General features: G+C 41.5%; 1 long non-coding RNA gene across 1 annotated transcript in view; it reads right to left on the reverse strand.

Moving 5' to 3' along the window:
* Window positions 1–13,266: 13,266 nt before the first annotated feature.
* LOC134471189 (uncharacterized) overlaps window positions 13,267–22,923 on the reverse strand; it is a 68,652-nt gene continuing 58,995 nt past the window's right edge. The window contains exon 4 of the long non-coding RNA XR_010040497.1: window positions 13,267–13,530. This is a non-coding gene — a long non-coding RNA (uncharacterized LOC134471189). The remainder of the gene's footprint in view (window positions 13,531–22,923) is intronic.

The raw sequence follows: 22,923 nt of genomic DNA on the forward strand, positions 1-22,923 counted from the left end.
GTTTGCTTTAAACTAAAGGTAGTAGCACGTGCCTATAATTCCAGCATTCTGGGAGGTAAGAGGGTTTTGAGTTTGAGCCCAGCGTGGACAATTTTAGTGCCTTAACAAGACCCCATTTTGAGCTAATATGAAGAAGGGGTAGGGATGTAGTGCAGAGGCCCTGGATTCAATCCCCAGGACTGAAAGAAAATTCTTTCATGTAGAGACAGAAGGACCTTTAAAACAAGAAAGACTGGCTGCCATGCAAATTTAACAACTCTTATTTCTTTGACCTGAGAGAGAGATCCCTGGGGCCTTTGTGGCCTGATAGAGACTGCCTTTCATCACCTGGTTTTAGAGCCAAGGAAAGTTAAAAAGCTTCAGTGGGTGACCAAGGAGCCTGCCATTAGGAAAGCGATAAAGGCAGACTCACTTTTCATAGTTTTCACATTGCAGGGACCACCTTCCTGGATTTAGCATGCTCCCGCTGGGATCTGCAGTCCTAAACAGCAGCAAGACCCACAAAGGAGAACCCTACCGGAGGGAAGTGGGGTATGGCTGGTGGCCTGGTCTCACATCTGGGTTTGGACGATCTTAAGAGGAGTTCTCTGTCAGGGTTCAATCAATGTAGCTAAGCCTAGACTTCACCTCTCACCCAGCCACGCTGACACTCATTGGCAGATGACTATGGGACAGTATGTGACTCAGGACTGTGACTGGGGGCTCTTACTTTGGAATCTGGGGATGGAGAACAGTACATAAGGAGCTGCAGGGTGACCCCTATCTTGGAGAGAGCAGACCAGCAGAAGCATCATCACAGTCATGGAAAGAGCCATGCAGGATTTACAAGTGAATAAATCTGATTCTCTGACATTGTCTACACCAAACAAGAGTAACGCCCTTGAAATTTGTAAAAGTATGGAAACCTTTAAAAACTGACATGGGAGAGGTGAGATGGGGAGCTGTTTCAGAGAACCTGTATGTCCTGTTAATTTAATATTCATTTGACTTTTTAAAATAGCCATGATGGGGCCAGGGATATTGCTCAGTGCCTGCCTGGCAAGCATAAGGTCCTAGTTCGATTCCCAGTACCAAAGGGGGAAAAAAACAAAATGAAAATAGCCACGATCACTGTTTTACCTCCAAGCTATAGAGCGGACCATAGCAACTTTCCTGGGAAAACACGAAAGGAAACGAGACTCACACCATGAAAATGCAAAACTGGTGGGTGGCAAAAAGCAAGCAGAAAACTTATATCTTCTTTTTGAAAGATATGGATATGTGAGTTTTTAAAGGGTGAAATGAATATTAGTGAGAAGATCCAACTGGACCCTGATATAGAGATAAGATTAGCACGTAGAAGGATGTAAATGGGTTTTAATGAGAGACTGCTGTAAGTGTAAACATGTTACACCCAAGGCCAACAACCCTACTCGGGAACTCAAAGGGTGAGGCAGAGTGGGAGAGAAGACTAAAGACAAGAGATGAGTAGATGCTGTTTCAATTTGGGGGGAAAAGGGAAGGGCAGCTTCTGAAAACCATACTATTTTAATCTCAGGCAAATTTCCAGCCTACAGGGCTAGGGATTGTGATGAGCACTGCTGGGCTCTCAGGACCCGGGCTCTGTGTATTATCGGCCTCATTGCTTGTTAGCTTAGCAGCTCAGAGAAGCAAGTCGATGGAGCAAACGTTGATATCAAATAAATATTGGACAAAATCGTGATTGATAAAACACAAGAAGGATGGAGGAGTTCACTAGGACCGAATCCAACAGGTGATTCAGTTCCACGTTTTCTAATGATGTAAATGCAAATACCAGTTATGTGTTTAGTAAGATTTCACAGAGGGTCAGAATCAAAAATCATCTTAAGTTGGACCAGAGAACTAGCACCAGGGAGGTTAAAAAAAAAAGAAAAAAACAGAACAGCAAAGCCATCCTTCCCCTTAACAGTTAAGCTGTCATCATCTTTAGCATCACTTTTCCTTCCTAATAACCAGAGCCAAGGCTGAAAACTCAAACTATTTTGTCAACTTAATGAATCATTTCCAAATTACTCTGGAAAGGATGCATTTCAGACAGCACAACTATACATGATCGGAAATCACATTCTTTTTAAAAAGCCAGTGGGTTCCTAAATCTTTTCAAATTCAGGGCACATCTGATTTTTTGTTTGTTTGTTTGTTCGTTTTGTTTTGTTTTAGCAACTTATACAAGTGAAAACAACCTGTGTTTGCTTTTTCTAGTTCCTCTCAGCAGAAGAGACTTTTGTGTTAAACCACCATTTCCAACCTGGATAATTCATGGAACCCTGGTCCTGAGCGTTAATAGCATGGCAGGATGAATACTCTCAAGAAGACTGACAAACCCCATGTCCAACTCAGCTGCTGACTTCACTTCTGCAGGGCTTCTTAAAGTCTCCAAGAACCTTCCAGTGCTCCAACCTGGGAGGGACACGCACAGAAGGCTACTGCAGGGGGCCAAGCTACGCCTCCTCTTCCAGCCAATAAGCTTTGTGGGGAACACACTCATCCTTTGCACTGCGACTGAGAATCCTCCCGCCTTGAAGCAAGCCAGCTCCTGCTTTTCCAGGCTCTGCGGTTAGGGGGCTGAGTGAAGCCCTCAGAAACCTCAGGGCTGGCCCTGACGGACCCCTCCAGCATCCCCACTCAGCTCTCCCAGGACTCTGCTGTGCAGTGACCACCTCAAGCCTGCCTGTCACTCCTTCATCACCCTCCTGCTGAGCACCATTCTTCCCAGTCCTCAGAGATCAGGCCCAGCAGAGGGGAGCTCCTAGGGCTGCCTCCCACTCTCCTAACTCCCAGTGTGTCTCTAGCTCGGCCCCTCTGCCTCCACAGAGGCTGCAGCTCTGGAGGGGATGAACCACACTACACCTTCTCTACTGTCCCCACCCATCCAGGTCTCCGTGACCAGTGTCAGCATCAGTGAGCAATGCCCCTGGAAAAGAGGACAGCCATGCAGGTGTCTGTCCCCAAACACCCAACCAGGTTCCTCCACTGGTGTCTGCCTGTGCTGTGGGAAGGGATAAGAGATGGATAGGTCTGCAGAGGAGGAGCTGGGCAGATCTGGGGTGCCCTCACCGGCCTCTCTGCGTGTCTGGAGGACTCTGGATATCTCCGCCCAGACTGCTGGAGTTCACCCAGACTTCCAGGTGCAGTAAAGGGGAGAGGTGGGTTTGAGGCTTCCACATCAGCCTCCCCATTCCGCCTTCACTTGGAGACCTGCTGAGCTGCCTGTGGATGGGCGGGCCCACACTATCAGCCTAGCCCAGCCTGTTTAGCTGCCGCACCTGGCCATAGGTCTGCAGAGGAGGAGCTGGGCAGATCTGGGGTGCCCTCACCGGCCTCTCTGCATGTCTGGAGGACTCTGGATATCTCTGCAACCAGGGAGGGTCCACAGGTTCCTGAAGCACTGCGGCCTGTGGTGAGTATCCTAACCCGGCTGCGATTGAAGAACTGTGGAGCTTCCAAGGGGCAGGTGGGCGCACAGTGTCCCTGAGGCCCAGCTTGTCTGGAACTGCGGAGTTCTGAGGAGGCAGAGGAGAGACACCGGTTCTGTAGGCCCAATGACTTGGGGTAGCGCGGTGCCAGAGTCTCAGTAGCTCCAAACATAGAAGGGGATTTTCAACAGATCCTGAGGAAGCTTTCAAATAACACTTGAAACACAGAAATATAGGAAAATGACAAAACGAAAGACCAAATTACAACCTCAAACCTCCAGCCCATCTCAAGAAACCCTAGGAGCGAGGTATATAGAAGAAAATATATCCCATCCACCTCATATATTGGACATAATAGCCACTGAAATTGACAAGCAACTCCAGGAAGCTTTAAAGAAATTCAAACTCGAAATAATCTCCCAGATAAAAGAAGAAATGATAAAAGAAATGAAAGAGATTCTAAATATATCTAAAGAAAACACAGATAAAAAATTGGAGGAACTAAACAAAAAGATAGAATCCCTAGACGAGCAATATAAGAAACAAACAGAATACATAATGCAGATGCACAGAGATATACAGGAAATAAAAAACTCCACTGAAAGTTGTAAAAACCGCCTTAATGAAAGTGAAGATAGAATTTCAGACCTTGAAGACAGGATTGCAGCTAGTGAACAGGAAAGGAAAGATCTTTTGAAAATAACAAGGAATCAGGAAACAACAATTCAACAACTGCAAGACGATGCAAAGTAGAATAACATAAGAATGATAGGGATTAATGAAAGAGAGGGAGACAACATGAAGGATGCGAGGAGGATATTTAGAGAAGTAATAGCTGAAAATTTCCCAAGCATGAGATCAGAAACTGACATCAGGATCAGTGAAGCATATAGAACTCCAAACAGTCATAACCAAAATAAAACTACACCCAGACATATAATAATCACCATCCCAGAAATCCAACACAAGAATAGATTATTAAAAGCTTTCAGGGAGAAAAGACAGGTCACTTATAAAGGAAAACCTATCAGAATCACAGCAGACTTCTCAGCACAAACGATAAAGTCAAGAAGAGCATGGAGTGAAGTATTCCAGATCCTAAAGCAAAATGATTTCCAACCGAGACTGATATATCCTGCAAAACTATCATTCAAAATAGATGGTGCAATACGATACTTCCATGACAAAGAACAGCTGAAGAACTTCATGAACACCAAACCAACCCTGCAAAAAATATTGAAAGACAGTTTAGATACACAAAGGAAAAAACCACTAAGCAAAGCAAATAATTAAACAGAACAGAAAGATAAAGATGCAACAGCAGAGAGATAACATTCCTACAATTAACCAGCATTTAACGGTAATAACCATTAATGTAAATGGTCTCAATGCACCAATCAAAAGAAACAGACTAGCAGAATGGATCAAGAAACAAAATCCAACCATATGCTGTTTACAGGAAACCCATCTAACCCAGAAGGATACTCACAGACTGAAAGTCAAAGGATGGAAAACAATTCTCCATGCAGCAGGAATCCAAAAAAAGGCAGGAGTAGCCATTCTGTTTGCAGACAACGTGAACTTTAAACCAACAATGACCATAAAGGACAAAGAAGGTCACTACATACTCGTAAGGGGAAAACTCCAAGAGGAAGAGATAACTATCTTAAATATATACGCACCAAACTCCAGAGCACCCAGTTATATAAAACAATTATTAACAGAAATGAAAACTCAAATTATCAGTAACACAATTGTAACAGGAGACCTTAATACACCACTGACACCAAGGGACAGATCAACCAGACAGAAAATGAGCAAAGAAATAACAGAACTGAATCACACCTGTGAACAAATGGGTTTGATAGACATATACAGAATGTTCCACCCAACAACATCAGAATACACATTCTTCTCAGCAGTACATGGATCATTTTCTAAAATAGACCATATATTAGCTCACAGAACATATTTAAGCAAATGCAAAAAAGTTGAAATCATCCCTTGCATATTATCGGATCATAGCGCTCTGAAATTAGAAATTAATGACAAAAGATACTGCAAAAATTCCACAAACACATGGAAACTAAATAACACACTCTTGAGTAATCAGTGGGTCACAGAAGAAATTAAAGAAGAAATTAAACAATACCTAAAAGAAAATGAAAATGCAGATACAACTTACCGGAATCTGTGGGATGCAATGAAAGCCGTTCTGAGAGGAAAATTTATTGCACTGAGTTCCCACATCAGGAAAATAGAACGAATACAAATAAATAACTTGATGCTACACCTCAAACAGCTAGAAAAAGAAGAGCAAGTCAAGCCCAAAGCCAAAAGAAGAGAGGAAATTATAAAAATCAGAGCAGAAATCAATGCAATAGAGACTAAGAAAACAATCCAAAGAATCAACGAATCAAAGAGTTGGTTCTTTGAAAGAATAAATAAAATCGATAAGCCCCTAGCCAACCTTATTAAAAAAAGGGAAGAAAAAGCTCAAATTCATGCAATAAGAAATGAAAAAGGAGAAATCACTACAGACCCAATAGAAATACAGAGGATCATCAACACCTATTTTGAAAACCTCTACTCTCAAAAGTTTGATAACACAGAAGAAATAGACAGATTCTTAGAAGCATATGAAGTACCAAAGCTAGATCAAGAGGATATAAAACTGTTGAATAACCCAATCTCTGCTAATGAACTTGAAAATGTAATGAAGGCCTTACCCACCAAGCAGAGCCCAGGCCCAGATGGATTCACTGCAGAATTCTACAAGAAATATAAAGAAGACCTAATGCCGACACTCCTCAAACTATTCAATGAAATTGAAAGGGAAGCAATCCTTCCTAAGTCATTCCTGGAAGCAAATATTACTCTAGTACCAAAACCTGAGAAAGACCCAACTATAAAAGAGAACTATAGACCGATCTCCCTAATGAACACAGATGCAAAAATCCTCAATAAAATATTGGCAAATAGGATCCAGCAAATCATCAAGAAGATTATACACCATGACCAAGTGGGATTCATCCCAGGAATGCAAGGATGGTTCAACATACGCAAATCAATAAATGTAATCCACCATATCAATAAAGCCAAAAATAAGAATCACATGATCATTTCTATAGATGCAGAAAAAGCCTTCGATAAGGTCCAACACTTATTCATGATAAGAACTTTACAGAAAATTGGAATAAATGGTCTTTACCTCAATATAATAAAGGCCATTTATGACAAACCAACAGCCAGCATCATACTAAATGGCCAAAAATTGAAAGCCTTTACTTTAAAATCGGGCACAAGACAAGGATGTCCTTTATCACCACTCCTATTTAATATAGTACTGGAAGTACTAGCCAGAGCAATTAGGCAAGAAAGAGAAATAAAAGGGGTAAAGATAGGAAAAGAAGAAGTTAAATTATCATTGTTTGCAGATGACATGATACTCTACATAGAAGACCCCCTAAACTCCATTGAAATACTCTTAGATACAATAAATAAATTCAGTAATGTGGCTGGATACAAAATCAATACTCAGAAATCAATAGCATTCCTATACACGAACAACAAAATTACAGAGAGGGAAATAAGAGAAACTGGACTATTCACATTAGCAAGCAAAAAAATGAAATATTTAGGAATTACTCTTACGAAAGAAGTGAAAGACTTATACAGTGAAAATTATAATACACTGAAAAAGGAAATTGAAGATGATCTTAGAAAATGGAAAGACATCCCTTGCTCATAGATAGGAAGAACAAACATTGTGAAAATGGCCATTCTCCCAAAACTGTTATACAGATTCAATGCAATCCCAATAGAAATTCCATCAACATACCTTATAGATCTAGAGAAATCACTCCTAAATTTCATCTGGAACCAGAAGAGACCTAGAATCGCAAAGGCAATTCTAAGCAGCAAAGACAAAGCAGGAGGCATCACAATCCCTGACTTGAAGTTATACTACAAAGCAACAGTAGTAAAATCAACATGGTATTGGAATCAAAACAGAGCCGAAGATCAGTGGAATAGATTAGAAGATACAACCACAACTACGAACACACTCAACCACCTTATCTTTGATAAAGGAGCCAAGCAGGTTCACTGGAAGAACGACAGTCTCTTTAATAAATGGTGCTGGTAAAACTGGCTCTCCATTTGTCGAAAACTAAAGCTAGACCCATGTCTATCACCATGTACTAAATTAAAATCTAAATGGGTCAAAGATCTGAATATTAAAACAGAAACACTAAATCTATTGGAAGACAAATTAGGTAGGAACCTTGGAGACATAGGAGTAGGTAAAGAATTCATGAACAGGACTCAAACCGCACGGGAAATACTTCCCAGAATCAATAACTGGGACCACTTCTTATTAAAAAGTTTCTGCATGTCAAAAGAAATCTCCAGCATAGTGAAAAGAAAACCCACAAACTGGGAAAAGATTTTAGTGAACTCTCTCTCAGACAAGGGCCTCTTGTCTAAAACATATAAAGAATTAAAGAAACTCAGACCTCCAAAATTCAAAGATCCAATCCAAAAATGGGCATCTGAGATGAATACGCAATTCTCAGATGAAGAAATGCAAATGGCAAATAAATACATGAAAAAATGCTCATCATCATTGGTCATTAGAGAAATGCAAATTAAAACCACACTGAGATACCATCTCACTCCTGAAAGAATGGCCAGGATCAAGAAAACCGACAACAAATGCTGGAGAGGCTGTGGGGAAAAAGGAACTCTCCTGCACTGCTGGTGGGAGTGTAGACTGGTACAGCCTTTGTGGAGATCTGTCTGGAGATTTCTCAAAAAGTTGGGACTGGAAATCCCATTTATTCCAGCTATTCCACTTCTAGGCATATTCCCAGAAGAACTGAAAGCATCATACCACAGTGATATATGTGCACCTATGTTTATAGCAGCACAATTTGTAATCGCCAGATCTTGGAAACAACCCAAGTGTCCATCAACTGAGGAATGGATAAAAAAGTTGTGGTATTTCTATACAATGGAGTATTATTCAGCTATAAAGAAGGATCACATTGAGATATTTATCAATAAATGGGTGCAGCTTGAGACCATACTCATAAGTGAAATAAATCAATCTCGCATGTGTGAATACCGAATAGTTTCCCTAATGTAAGTAATGAATCAAATATATAAAAATATGTGGTAATCATGATTCCCCATTAGGTGGCCTTGGAGCCTTATAAAGTTTTCACTCATTAATTAGAAAGGCTTTATTCTGGGCTTCTTGATTTGAAAATATTTGAAGCTAGAGTATATGAAGTTTTATCCAAATATTTCAAGGAAAAAGACACTATGGTAACTACTATTAAGTCAGGTTATATGGTGGTGAAGTACTAGGTTGTTGAAACAGTCATGCTGGGACCTCTATTGTTATATTGTTATGTCCTGTTTTATCTCAATCTCCCCCTTATTGTTTTAAAAAAAATTATTTAGTCATTTCTTATGTTTGTCTTAATTAAAGAAAAAATTCAAAAAATTAGGATATATAAATAGTAACTCTTTTTGATTTCCTATTAACTTGTTTTGAAGTCCTGTAGTACTCCCACAATCTTGTTTTGACTGATTAGACTCTGTTCCATTCTATATGGTAGTATCAAGTTTGAAGACATAGGCAACTACTTTGAAGACAATAAGATTCACTAAGATACCCATTCTGGTTTGACTATTGTCTTCTTTGGAAGTCCTGTAATGTTTACAATGCCTAAGTTTTATTGGTCTTGTTCTCTACTGTTTTGTCCAACTTTATAATATCTAATGAGATAGACAATTCTTTTTAAGGAAACAAGGGACAACGTTGATAACCATTGTTGATAAACTTGTACTCTGTTCTACACCATGTGCTATGTCTATCCTTGGTATTGACTGACAGCTTTGTTTTGCCATATTTGACTGTATTCTTCCCCCCCCCCAAAAAAAAGTAATAAGCACTAAGGAGTAATGAAATCTAAAGTGTGTGAATTTTGTTGTAAAAAAGAGAGGGAAAAAAAAAAGAGCTCTAACGGATATAACAGCAAGTGTGTTTAGGGGTGTTAAATAGCTGACTGTATCAATGTTTTTGGATCATTGAACACAGCTGTTTGCAGTCTACCTGTTTGAATGTCCACCTTGTATTCTTTGATACTGTGATTTGAGGAACTATTTTCAAGATGATAATATGTAATATACTAACAGGTGATTTCTTACTGTTATGTTTTTTTTTGGTTGTTTGTTTTGTTTTTTTTGTTTGTTTGTTTTGTTTTGTTTTGTAGTTCTGTATTACGTGTACCCTTACACCGCTTTGGTTTGTTTTGTGTATTTCTCTTTTTCCTCTTAAATAAAAAAAAAAAAAAAAAAAAAAAAGGGATAAGAGATGACCACCCAGCAACCATTTCACAGGTGTTTAGAGAGGCTGGATAAGAATAAGGAGCCTTCAACCTGGCGTGTAATCCCAGCACTCAGGAGGCTGAGGCAGGAGGATCATTGCAAGTTTGAGACCAGCCTGGACCACAAAGTGCTCAAGGCCAGCCTGAACTGCGCAATGAAACCTTGTGTCAAAAAGACAAAAAACAAATAATAAAGCACCTTCCCATCTCTAGCCTTGAGGATGGAATATTACACTCCACTGTGTGTAGCCCTTTTGGGGCATCCTGAATCCAAGCCTCCCACCAACACACACACACACACACACACACACACACACACATACACATACACACACACACACACATATGTCTAAAGCACTATACTAAACTCCCTGGCAGCCAGCAATGCCATGTGAGCCGTGAGAAGCAAGTAGATATCCCTGAAATCGTCTTCTCTCCTCTTCCGCAATAAAATGCCAAGGCCTTGTAAGGAAACAGCATTTGCTCACCCACCTTTCCAAATCCCTGTAACCAGGAGGGTGAGAGCAGCACAGCAGGCAGAGCAGGACAGCCCTCGTCGCCCTCTTTCATCACACTCAACACCAGCCAGTGGCCAGCTACCCACAGACTTCGAGTCAGAGAAGGAAACAACCCCTTGCTTGTTATGGTTAGTCAGCTGCCCTTCGCATCTGTAACTTACACCCAAATTTCCAGATTCACCCTGCGATGAATGAAGTGTATTCAAGAGGAAAACTGTCCCTGCTGAGCACATAGACCATTTTTCCTATCATTATTCCCTGAGCAATGTAGCATAACAACTACTTACACAGCATTTCCGTTATAAGTAATGCAGAGATGATTGGAAATGTATAGGAGGATGTGCCAAGATTATTTTGCAAATACGACACTATTTTATATAAGGGACCAGAGCACACAAGGACTCTGTACCTGGTTAAGGATCTCTTTCAATCAGTCCATCACAGATGAGTACATTTCTAACTGAGTCTCTGATGTAACAATTTGCACTCAAATGCATGCTGACATCCCATCCTCAGCTGTCACTGAGAGATCCTCTGCGGAACTAACTGTCACAGTGTTACTACGTCATATTTGTTGCACAGTCCTACGGCTGACCTCCTTATACCCGGCCTTGGCCCTCCCCGCCGGTCTCCATCCTGCAGCCAGGATGGTCTTCTTTTAACATTCTGCTGACAGCTGAGATAACCAGAGGCCCCCTATGCATGCCCTTTTCCTGAGTGGGGTTACTGCTGTGAAGCAGGTGTCCAGTCAGGGACTATATTTCCAACTCACTGTTTCTAGGCAGGGCACAGTGACAACTGCTGGCCAGTGGGTTCTGTGGAAACCATGTAAGTCATTCTGGTCATTACTCATGTTAGGGCAGCCTGATGTGAGTACGAACCACTTAGCAGATTGGTAAAGTTCTAGACGCGTCTATGGACAGGGGCACTTCCGTCCAGTTCACGCCCATCTCCGCATCATTAGCACAGTGCCAGACATGTAGAAGGCAACCAGGGAACATCTGTGGGGTGAAGGAATAAGCTGAGATTGTAAAATAATCTTGTACCCCTGGTTAGGGAACTATCGCTCATGCTGTAGGGAGTCGTAGCATTTCGTCTCAAAATTTTATTAACAGAGTTATTCTTCCACAATTATCTTTGTCTCTCTGCTTCTTCCACTGGGAAAATTTCAGGCAGAGTCACAGCTCCTCTTTGAGACCAGCACAGTATCTGAGAACATGTCTTTTAGACATTCTCTTACCTCCACTGAATAATTCAGCCCTCCCTCTCTCATCTTCCTGAGCTTCTTATTCTTCGTCTTTAATCTGTACAAGAATTTTTATGAGATTCTCAATCCTCTTACATACAGAGTGGCACAGCAAAGCTTTAAAATTTCATTCTTAATACGAAATCTGGCCTATAATTCCTCATGCCTATATTAACTTTCAAATAGTTAAAATTCATCTCTTTTTCATTTTGCTTTTAAATATTGATCTTCTTTGATGCAGCTCATGGACAGCTGCTTATAATTTATGGCAAAAGTCACTATGAATTGAAGATAGGTATTTAAAAAAATATTCTTTATCAAAATGAGAAAATTTATAACTTGAAATCCAGCCTGGGCAAACCTAGGAAGATCCTATGTTTAAATAAAAAATAAGATAGGGCTGGGGATATAGATGAGACCAAAAGTTCAGGGTGTAGTCCGCAGTTGCAGAAGACGGGAACCAGAGGGAGGAGAGTGAGAGAGGGAGACAGAGACAGAGATAGAGAGAGACAAAGACAGGGAGAAAACAAAAGAGGGAACCAAAGAGAGAATTTAAAGAGCTAAAAAAGAGTTGGGAGATCATAGCACCTAATTCTTTCACATCACAGATGAGGAAAGCTAAAAGCCAAAGAGGTAAAACAACTCTCCCAGAACCATGACACTACTGCTGGAGCTGGACCTCCAATTTAGGTGTCTGCTCCTAAACCAATGTTCTTTACAAAGAGCCCTCTTGTTGCTTTATACCAGGTTGTAGTAAGATGGATAATGAACTCTCTCCCCATTTGCATCCCAGTCTCTGGAACCTATAAATGTTACCTCTTATGACAAAAGGAGCCTCACAGATGTGATTAAATTAAGGTCTTAGGAGGGGAAGGTGATTCTCAATTGGGTAGATGCTCAGTGTAACCACAAGTGTCCTTATAGGACAGAAGCAGAAGGAAATCTGGTTATGGAGGAGATGGCAGTGTAATTACAGAAGCGGAGAGTGTAGAGAGTGGCCACAAGCCAAGGAGTGCCGGCAACCTTAAAACCTAAAAGAGACATATTATTTCCTGGAACTTCCACAGGGCATGCAGCCTGCAGATAACTAGATTTTACCCTAGAGTCATGATTTCAGATTTCTATACTTCTATGCTCCTGGACTGTGAGGAAATACATCTATACCACTAATCTAAGCAACCAATGTGTGATCATTTGTAACAGCGACTACAGAAAACTGACAAAGATTGGTAAACTGTAGCCCATGACAGTGTGTGGCCCACTGCCTGTTTTTGTAAATGAAAATTTATTGGAATACAGTCCCGCTCCTTGCTCTATGCAACACTGTGGCTGCCTTTGCATGACCTTGGCAGAGCTGAGTGATGCAGCTGAGCAACTGCCATACAGACCATATGGCCTGCAAAGCTGAGATTATTTACAGTCTGGCCCTTTGCAGAAAAAAAAAATCTGCTGACCTTGCTTCAAGCTGTGAATTAATTCCACCCTTTGTCACATTCTTTCATTGTCTTTTCAGACTAAAAATAATACATGTTCATTACATAAAATTGAAACATTACAAGATGACATTACCTAGAAAACATCCCCTACAACTATTGTTTAAAATTTTGAATATGTTCACCAATTGGTTCTTTGTCCTCTTATAAATATGATCACATTTACTCTTGTGATTGTCATTAACCTATGTTTATTAAGTATCTAGGTATTCATTACAAAGGACAAATACTTCAGGAAGACAATACATTTGGGACTCTTTAGTCAGTGAATAAGGGCAAAGAGGGTAGTGTGAAACTCAAGGGTCCATGGTAACACCAAGGCCAGCGGGGGGTGCAGGGGGCGAACTGTGTGTCCAACGCCTGAGCATCCTCTGGGCTCCGTCCAACCACTTTCTTTGGAACAATTGTTCTTAGTCTCTCTGGGCACCAGTTCCTTGCCTGTCAAATGGGGACAAGAAGACACACAGAACAAAGTTATGGAGCAACAATTTCCAGAGATGACCGTGTGACGAGTTCCATACAGTGCCTGGTACCATAGTCCAAACAGACAGAAAACGGTTGCCCTCATTTTTAATCCAACAGAAATTTTGGTTTAAAGTGTCTAGAAAAATGATTTTTTAAATAAATGCACAAAAATTTAAGTTCTTTTTTTCTAATATAAAAACAATGCCTGGCGATTATGGATAATGTGGATGTAATTGAAATCACAAATTAAAAAATTAAAACTACCTTTTAATCTTACCACCTCGAAATTGCCTTGTTTGCTATTGTTGTATATGTCTTTCCAATCTCTTTTTTATATGCAAATTTATGTGCTCATTTATAATAAAAGTTAAATCTTATTATGTGCCAAGTTTGTGTCTCTCTTATGTAAAGCCATATATCTCTTGCCATTAACATTAAATTTTTTTGGAACATGCATTAACACTTATATATATTGCAAGCATTTACTTCCACAAATACACCTCAGGCATCTATACTCATGAGATACTCTGGTTGACACTTAAAAGGTGAAAGACAATTAAATATTTCCCCGCCATCCAGGAGCTCATAATTTTGTAAGGAAAAAAATGGCAAGTATATTTGTAGTTTGTAATACATTTATAGTTCATGAGACTCCAATAAGCATTGCTCTTCAAAACTGCAGTGAGCTAAGGAATGCATATGAAATTGTTTTTCTCCCATTGCTTTGAATTTTCTGCTCTCTAGTTCCTTAATAAAATTTCCAAATGTTATCATTTGAAAGGTAACAGAGATAGCAAGGAACATACTTTGCTAAGGAAGGAAAACTCTTTTCTGAGTGTGCCCTCCCTGGGAGGTACTATTTAAACACCACACGTACCTTTAAAGAGACTAGAAATGAGGTGCTTGTGTGTCTGCCTCACCTTAGATAGTTCTGGGTTGGCATCAGAACTGGGAACCACGTTCTAGGAAAATCTCTCTAAAATTTCCACAAGGTGATCCAATTAAGATATGCCTGGCAGCCATATAAAACTTCAGTACTGCCAAACCACAGAGAAATTTTAGATGTAGAAACACAAGAAATATCTTGCTGGATAACCAAATATTTTTTAAAAGGGCCATATAGCATAGTCTTAAACTTCCAAGACATCCTGGATTATTTTTCTTGCCCTGCTGCCAAAGATAACCTAAAACAAGGGAAAACACTGGCTATCCCACGAAAGCCAGACAAGTCAACAGAAATTTGCAATGAATCTTTCTTAGCCTCAGCGAAGGCCAAGCCTAAAATCCATCTTCAGCACACTGGAGTGGAATCTCTTAGGTCAACTAACAAGACCCTCCTCGCAGGGTGCTGACACCAAACCAATCCTGAATCTCCCGTGATATGTGGTCCGCTCAAAGCACTGTGTAAGTGGAGCCCCTGACAGTGGTTTGAGTGTCTCTAAAGGCTACCAGCTCCCCTGATCTCAGAGAACTGGCTCCCATTCGAACTGCCGCTGGCCCTGTGTATGGGGGAGCCAGCAGGACTAGGCCCAGTGTACTGTAGGTCACAGCCTTATGAGGCCAAAGGAAGAAGTCATCAGGTATAACCTGCAAGGCTTAAATGAGAGCCCTGAAACAGTCAGGCTTCTCCTGACTCCTTTCTATTATTAAATAAGTATATGGAAGATCAAGGTAAGTGGGATACCCTGGGAACCTTGAAAATTTCCCAAAATAGGCTATTCAAATTGATAGCATAATCAAACCTCTTCTTAAAAGACATCACTGTTTACAACATTTCCATTGTATTCTCAAACTTGCTCCTTCAGTTGGAGTGCCATGGAGCAGAATTAAAGTTTTCTGGAATGAGATTATGGTATTACTAAACCAGGGACACGTAGTATGTACTCTCTACCCAGGACCTCCTCAAGAATTGCTGGTGTTGGTCCTTTCAAGTTGGTGTATAATTGTTTCTTATTATTACTTTCCTTGATGATGAACGATGTTGAACATATTTTCATATGGTTAGTAACCACTCATTTATTTGTTTGTTAAATTGTCTTCTCTTTTACCCACTTTTTAAAAACTGGTTTCTTTTTATTATTAAGTTACTGGAGTTCCTTGTGTGTTACTGACACGAGTCCAGTTCAGATATATGGCTTGTGAATATTTTTTCCCTAGTCTATAGCCTGTCCATTTCTTTGTCTTGACCATCTTATTTTTTTACAAGCAGAAATTTAAAGTTTTAAGGAAGTTCAACTTAACGTTCTTTCTTTAACTTACATTATCTTCTTTTATGATTTGTGTTTTCCGTGCTCTGTATAAATTGTTAATCTTCTCAAAATTCATAAAAATATTCCCCTAGATTTTCTTCTAGTAGTTTTATTGTTCTAGATAATATACCAATCTTGAATTATTTTTTGTACCAAGAATCAACTCAGGAGCTCCTGCTTACCAAGCAGGTGCTGCATTACCGTGCCTTAAGTTTTTATACATAACATAAACTAAGGCTTGAGATTAAATAGACACACAAACAGATAACGAATATATGGATAATGCTTTGTTCCATAACCATGTAATAAAGAGATTTGGCCTATCTGTAGAATATTTTTTCATGTGTGTGTGTGCCTGTGTGTGTCCTGGACATTCTGTTCTGTTCCATTAACGTACAGGACCTTTGGTAATGTGGCACTGACCTCATTAGAAGAGTTAAATCAAGCACTATGAGTCTAGCAAGCTTGATCATTTTTTTAAAGATTGTTCAGGCTGTTCTTGGTCCTTGGCTTCCCCAATAAGCTTTTAAACTGAATTATTAATTTCTGGATACAAAAAAAAAAAACCACTGCATTAAAGGTGATGGAATAAGATTTTGCCACAGAAAACGTGTCAGAGACACTGAGACCACCATCCTGACAGGAGCGTACCAGGAAGAGAACCAAGGGAGATAAGCCAGTATGGTCCCGGCCCCAGGCTGGCTTACAGCCCTCCAGAGGCACAGTGCCAACACCCAGAGTGACAGTGTTTGGGTCAGTGTGGGGAGATGGAGCTCCGGGAGGTGACCAGCTTTAGAGAGGTCATGAGGAAGGGGCTTTCAGGATACAATTTGTGCCCTTGAAGTAAGAGACCAGAAAGCTGGCCTCCTCTGTCTCTCCTCACCACCATATGACCATACAGCAAGCCAAGAAAAGAGCCCTCATCGGGAATTGAGGGTAACAGCTGGCACCTTGATCTTGAACTTTCCGTCTTCCAGAGCTGTAAGAACTAAGTTCCTGCTGTTTAAACCACCGAGCCTGTGGTATGTGGTCATGGCAGCCCATGTAGCCAACACAGAGTCTCTAAGCATGAAAGGGAAATTGTCATGGACCTTAAAGCTGACAATTTAATTTGATTCAAGGGGCCATTAGAACCTACCAATGGCAGATTAATCGTATGCATTTATCTCCATTCCTCTTCAAAATCCCTCTAAAATGACAGTAAAGGAAAAATATTAAACTCATAAATCCTAAGGAAATGGAAGTAGAGATACATCAATCAACTTCTTGAAAGTAGAAAGCAGATGGGGAGTTGATAGCTGCCCTCAACTGAACAGGGAAAGTTAAAACCAATAAGAAGTAAGCAATTTGTCCCGCTGAGCCCAAGAAGGATCGGAAAGGAGAGGCAGCACCTCCAACAGACAGGCAGGCCTGCACCAAGAGCTGCGGGGCTGCAGGAGCTCGGCCCTACGGCCAAAGTGGAGCAGCCCCATCAGACAAAAGTACGATGTATGTGATTCAGAGTTCCCAGTGGCCACAATAAGAAAGGTAAAATCAATTTTAATAGACAATATATAAATGCCTCATATAAAATGCCACAGTATATGTGTGTGCCTTTGTGTGTCTTCTTGTATACCTTACATCACTTTAAATCTCTTATCAAACATTCATAAGCATGAATCACATAGAATCAATACTATAACAGTTGAATGCACCGGTATGGAACCCATGAATAAAAGGCGGATTGCATGTCCAATATATTATCATTTTTACATGTAATCCCATTTTAAAAAATACTAATAGGTACTTCACCTTTTAATGTAGTCTTCACAGACCAGTATTTCCTATCCATAGCAAGTCTCCATTCTGATTAGCCACCTTCCAAATACTCAATGATTCCAGCATGAGGGGCTTTGGGACTAGACCACGTGAGCCAGGGGCAACAGAACTGGGGAGACACTGAACACAAGGAAGCTCAGACACAGGGAAGACAGAACTGAAAACAGGGGTACGTAAATCCCGCATGCTAACAATGAAACCTACCTCTTCCTGTCGCCCCAAAACCCGAACCAGCCCTCGTTGGCCCTCAGTTCAGGAGGCTAAGCTCTTTTCAGGACTCCAAAGTGGGAAAAGCCACTGAGAGGGAGATGAAATCTTCAGAAATCCTTAACTCCAGAGAACTAATAGAAGTATTGTACCCATAAAACAACGTCAGGATATCCTAACCATGAAGGCATTTTGAAAATTTAAAATATCATAGCTAAGTAAAGATGTCAAGAGAGGATTGGGTAATAAAGACAAAGTAATCCTTCAGTCAGGCAAAAGGATCCAGAATGACAAAAAAGATAGAAGGTAAGCAATTAGAGGCTCGATCTGGGAGATGTCACCTGTAAAGAAGTTTAAGAAAAAGAATACAAAAAGTCATTTGTAGGAAAATGAATGCACCTTGAGACTATAATGTTAAGTGAAAGACCTCAGGCACCTAAGCTTCCATATGATATGAGAAGTCCAACATATAAATAATTTAGAGAGCAGAATAAAAGACAGACAGTAGGAAAGAGAGATGATCTTTGGCAAATGGAAAGAGGATCTGTAGATGATTGAAGGGGGAAGAGAAGGAGAAATAAAAATCATTAAGATGTGTTATGTATATGTACCAACTCCCCACAATAAATGTGGTTGTTATGTATTGCAAGTATATATTTAAAAAAATAAATTATAAAGATGAGTCAAGAAACTTTCTAGGGGGCCGGGGATTTAGCTCAGCGGCATAAGTACCTGCCTTGCAAGCAGGCGGTCGTGAGTTCGATCCCCGGTACCGATAAAAATGAAAAAGACCAAAAAAAAAAAAAAAAGAAACTTTCTAGGAGATGCTACTAAAAAGTATCTTTAGGGCAACTTTTTTGTCAATAGTATTGTGCTATTCAATTTTTAAATACGCTATATGTACATATATTACCTGATAAAATTGCAATTTGCTCAAAAGTAAAAACTGTCCTGAAAAGGGAGAAAAGAAAGCATTAGATTTTGCCTAGATATCTGAGTATAAGCATGACGGGGTTTTCAGTCATTCTTGATGAGCATAACTTCTGTTTCTGATAAGCAGAAGTGGGCCAGAGTTACTAAAGCCTTTCCCTCCCCTACACTTCATGTATATCATTGGTTTAGTGCAAACAACAAAAGCTTCTGGGCTTCACAGGGTGGAAAATCATGTTTGCATTTCAAGACATTTTTGTTTAAATTCAGAATGTGCGGTCTAGACATTTCTTTGGCACCTGTCACCATGGCCCCAGATAAATGAAAGGAAAGAGGGGAAATGCTTTAGAAGAATCTCTTGAAAGAGACTCTGCAGATACGGCCACTGCAGGCAGGGCTGCTCCTATACTGGCAGTGCAGGCTGGGACAGGCACAGTGTGAGCAAGGTTCCAGGGAAGGGAGATGGCTTCTCCACCTCCACAACAAGGAGAAGCAGAGAGAGAGTCCATGAGGGCCATAAATGGATCTCTGTGTTCGTCTGTTTTCGGTTATTGTAACAGAATACCCAAGACAGTAATCTATAGAGAAAAGAGGTACATCCATTGGTTCTGGAGGCTAGGAAGACACTGTTTCTGGTGAGGGCCTGGCACAGCTTCAATTCACAGCAAAAAGTAGATGAGCAAAAGGATGCTTGAGAAAGAACGGGAGGCCACGCCTGCACAATCACTAACCCATTCCTACAAGGAAAGCACCAACCCATTTCTAGGGCTCTGCTGCCACGACCCCCAATGCCTCTTAAAGTCCCCCTACTCCAGTTCTCAATACCGCTGTATTTGGGACTGTATTTTGGTGGCAACAATTTGCAAACCATAGGTCAGTCTTTTTGCTTCAAGAACCCAGGGCCACATCAGAGGATGCAGCATATGTTGTTAATTGGATTCCTGGGCCCCCTTCAGACTTGCTGTTTTGGAGGTGAAGAACTGGCACCCACATTTTAAGGAGAGCCCCACCCCCAACAAAAATGGGAAAACCACTGAGACCCATGGCAGTGCTGCTCCAGTGGAACCACTGTGGGATTTTTAACAGGTACAGAAGTCTGGGAATCACCCTCAAATATTCTGAATCAAAATAGAAGAGAGTTTTGAAAGTGAATTTTTTTTTTGGTACTAGGGATCAAACCTGGGGTGCTGTATCACTGTGCTACATTCCTAGGCCTTTCTTATTCTTTGTTTTGAAATAGGTCTTGCTGAGTTTCCTGGGTTGGGCTCAAATTTGTGATCCTGCTGCCTCAGTCTCTGGAGTAGGTGGGATCACAGGATGCACCACTGTGCCTGTCCCAGCCTGTACAGCCAAGGGCCCAGCTTGAGGGTGATTTTACTTCATAACCTTTAGACAAACAGTTCTCAAATGTATATGTGTTTTTAAATCTCCTGGGAAGCGTTGTGATAATGCAAATTCTTGGGTTTGTTGCTTCTAGGATCTAGTCTGAGGCCTAGGTATCTGCACTTTGACTGGCTCCACAGGGCACCCAGAGGGTTCACCGTGGAATAAACTGTCACTAGCCCTTAGATTGACCTCAAGCTCCATGTCTATGAGACCCCTCTGGTGGAAGCCATCCTACTTCATGAGCTGGAAGAAATCCTCACATGGGAATCCACGTTCAAATATCCAGATATTTCCTAAGCAAACACTCATCCATTGTGTCTACACTCACAAGTTTAAAAAAAACTATGTCTGGAATGGGGTTTGCCTTGGGCTTAACACTCAACTCTTGATTTTTTAAATCCCATTTCTTCTTGGTGAGTGACCTTGAACATGTGCAGCCGGGAGAGGCTGTATTTATTTTATTCATGTATTTAAACCATCTCTGTTGCAAAAGCAGGCTCATCGCATGCTTGGGACCTTGGTGCTATGCCGGTGGGTGGCATAGCCATGTGTGTGCTACACAATGCCTCTAGGCTGGAGGACTCAGGCCTGGCCCTGGGCCAGGGACAAATAGTGATGAGACATTTAACAAAGATCACGCTTTGCCCACTCATTTGAAGTGCACATTAACAGAGAGTTAAGGAAAAGGATCCAAGCACCAGTTCCCCAGAAACATGTTGGGGACAGTTCTAGCCTGTGTGGAGGCAAATATCATTCACATTTCCAACCACTGGTGACCAGATGACAGGGGCCAGTGTGACACCATAGCTTCAGGCGCAAAGAAAGGAGCCATCTCCGGGCCTTCTGAGGCCAGCACAGAAAATGCAGCTCTCCCTCAAGGCAAGCATCCCCTGGGACACTCTCACTAACAGCAATTGTAAAAGTGACTAAATGAGGCTGTTCCCTGGTCCTCCGGACAAGACAGGGCTGCCTGTGCCCACCATGCCTGACTGTCCTTCTTCCTCCAAAAACTGGGCTCTGAATTAATCCTCATGTCTATGGTACTCTCAATGTGAAGAGCTGGCAAGCACCACGGAGAAGTAGTCACACACAGGACATCTGTGGGCTCTGCCACACGCAGGAAGAACTCAGGAGCTGGCACTGTCCAGGTCCATGTGCACGTGGCCTGTAAGGAAGGCTGTAGAGAGAAGGGGAGGGGTCCAGGAGAAGAAGAAAACATCCCTGCTAAGGTGATCTGGCACCTGGGGGTCAGCATAAAACTCTCCAAGACAGAAGGGACGCAGCAATGTGAAAAACTCACCCCACCCAACTAGGATTTTGCACTGCACCTAGGACATCATGTAGCAAGATGATGCTGATAATGATGTGACAAGGACATGCCCACCCTTCTATCCTTCCCTGAATATTTACTTAGGGGGAAGCCCTGAGCATTTTACGTAAGTTCATTTCACTTATCCTTAAAAAATATTTTACTGATGTGGAAGAGGAGGGCCAGAGAGGTTACTTGTTGGAGGCCACGTGACTAACAATTAGAACTCAAGACCACCTCACCATCAAAGCTTTCCACTGCCAGTCAGTCAATGGGATGGACAGTCTAAAATTTCTCAGTTCTGTTCTTTCTGGAAGAAAATGGGAATAAAAATGGGAAGGGTAAGGATAACTTCAAAGAAAACATGAGAAGGATTTCTAGCCTGAAGCAAATGTAATAAGTGAGCTAGACGGTTCTAAAGAACACGACTCTTGCAAGCCTTGTCTTCCCGGTAAAGGAAATACTGCCCAGGAGCCCTCAGGGTACTCAGCACAGCCAGAGGACCCTTCCCTCTGGGGTCCCACCTGCACTGGGGCATCACCACAGACCTCAAGACAGGTTTACCGTGCAGCAGACTCACCAGGACCAACACAGTGGGTGGAAATCCCCTCCACACATGGAGGCAGGTGCTTGTCAGCCCTGTAAGCTGTCAGCAAAGGTAGGGATCCCCTTTCCTGGGGGTCATTTTGGGGTGTTGACTGATGACTCTGTGCTGGCCCTTCCTGATCATTTTTTTTACAAGACATCAATTTAAATATTATGGAAGTGTATGATATTCCATATGAGGAGAAGCCACACACCCGTCTAGGGGTTGCTGGTAACAACAAATGCAAAACAGCCTCTTCCTTCAGGGACCCTACATTTATGTTTCTGAGACAGGATCAGCTCCCATCAAACTAGAGAACAAATAAGGAGCATCTGTTTTAGCCTCTAGGACTCCGCACAAACTTAAAGCGGTGAGGCTGACCAGCACAGAGGAAGGCAATGCACTGGGAATAAGAGGGCCTCATGTCAGGGCTGCAGAAGGGCTAGGGAGGGACCATCGTCCACTGAAAGGGACAACCACATTTCCGTCGGAAGGGGCAACCGTGGCCTTGTTTGGCCGGTTACTGCCTTGCTGGAATACAGACTTAAGGTCGTTCCAAATTTTGATTTTTCAACAGTTGGCAGAAGTCTGGATTTTTATGTGAAATCTCCAGGTATTTTAATGTTGGCTCCTAACTCGCATTTTCTTCAAAATATTGTGTGGACTAACAAACCAGAAGCCAATCAAAATCCATACGGGTCCTGGAGCTGGCCCCACAGGCCTGCAGCCTACAACCCTGCCCTTATGTTTTCATCCTGAGTTCAACCTCCCTTTGATTATTTCTCCCAAATTCCCTATGATTTTTATTATTTCCTCTTCATGCATTCAAGCTCTTTTCTTGGTTCTTGGAAATTAGAACCAGGAGATGGATGGACAGAGAA

The sequence above is a fragment of the Cavia porcellus genome, unplaced genomic scaffold, assembly GCF_034190915.1.
Source record: "Cavia porcellus strain 051 isolate PalLab524CR breed Dunkin Hartley unplaced genomic scaffold, mCavPor4.1 scaffold_17, whole genome shotgun sequence".
Lineage (NCBI taxonomy): Eukaryota > Metazoa > Chordata > Mammalia > Rodentia > Caviidae > Cavia > Cavia porcellus.